The 1,515-nt window shown below is 38.6% G+C and overlaps 1 pseudogene; it reads right to left on the bottom strand.

Annotated features, from left to right (window-relative positions):
- Positions 1-500: 500 nt before the first annotated feature.
- Positions 501-1,072, bottom strand: LOC119819582 (annotated as a pseudogene).
- Between the last annotated feature and the right edge of the window lie 443 nt (positions 1,073-1,515).

Below are 1,515 nucleotides of genomic sequence, written 5' to 3'. Positions count from 1 at the left end.
TATTTTATTACAAATTAAAAAAATAACAAGAGAAAATGCAACATCCTAAAAAAATTACTGGTAATACAAATTCCTATGTATGTTTGCTGTGCTACCATAAGAAATTAAATAAACCATTAAATATTTAGGAACATTCAACTTCAAAAGCTTTAAATCTAACTGTATGTTGTAGCTCCCCCAAAAGCTACAAACTCCTTTTTAAAAAAGTATTTTCTCTACAAAGAATCTCATCAGCTATACAAAAATCTGTACAGTTTTTTTTTTTTTTTTGGTTTTTCAAGACAGGGTTTCTTTGTAGTTTTGGAGCCTATCCTAGAGCTAGCTTTATTAGACCAGGCTGGCCTCGAACTCACAGAGATCCGCCTGCCTCTGCCTCTCAAGTGCTGGGAATCTGTACAGTTTTTATACTGAAGCTAATGTTGAGCTGCACTTGAATTTCACATTCTTAGCAAAATAAGTTTCCTGAGCACATACACTCCACACATTTTTAGGACAGCCATTTATTCTTCATTTTCATCTTCTTCCTCCTCCTCCTCTTCCTCATTTTCTGGTTCATTCTTCTTCTTTGAGCCTGTTGGACTACCAGGACCCTTCTTTCCTTCTTTGCTTTTGCCCTTGGCGGTATGCAGCATATCCTTTTCATATTTCTCCTTTAGTTTAGCTGCCTTCTGCTCACAGGGTTATTTATCTTTGGCAGACTGTTCAGACCACATCTCACCCAATTTTTTTGCAGTATCCATGGGTGATGTTCAGAGCAAAACAAGAAGAAGGCAGACGGTGGTCTTTTTGGAGCATTAGGATCCTTTTTCTTTCCTTTCTTATCACCTTTGGAAGGAACGTAATTCTTCATCTCCCTGTCATAGCGAGCTTTGTCGCTCTTTGCCAAATCTTCGAACTTTGACTTTTCCTTTGCAAACATGGTCTTCTATCTCTTGGAGCACTTCTTGAAGAACTTGGCGAAGTTGACCTACGAGTCGGGGTGCTTCTTCTTGCGCTCCTCGCGGCATGTCTGCATGAAGAAGGCATACAAAGACATCTTGCCCCGCAGCTTGTTGGGGTCTCCGTTGCCCATCACTGACGGTGGCCCGGCGTCTACTATATATAACTTATTTACACCCTTTTACTCCCGATTTAAATTTTGTCTCACTTTTTAATATTTTTTTAAATTTATTTTTTTATTTTTGAGTGCTTAATACTCATGTATTTATTAGTTTTTGTGGGATTTTTTTGTCTGGTCACTTTTTTTTTTGTTTTTTGGGGTTTGTAGATCAGCCTCACGTCTGGGCACCATTATGGCTGACCCCAACAGAAACTACCTCTCTCTGGACCAGCGTGGAGGCATGGAAATAAAGACTCAACTCACATGGCTTTATGGGGAGGGAGATTCTCAGTGATCCCTCATGAAATCCTGAGTTTACATCCTGAACAATTCCTCTTGCTTTATTCTCCAAACAACCTTATATATCAAAACATAAACTGAGGTGAAAAATCATTAACATTCTGTTTCTTAGGTAA

This window comes from Arvicola amphibius, chromosome 7, assembly GCF_903992535.2.
Source record: "Arvicola amphibius chromosome 7, mArvAmp1.2, whole genome shotgun sequence".
In the NCBI taxonomy this organism is placed as follows: Eukaryota; Metazoa; Chordata; class Mammalia; order Rodentia; family Cricetidae; genus Arvicola; species Arvicola amphibius.
This window is presented reverse-complemented; position numbering and strand designations above follow the sequence as displayed.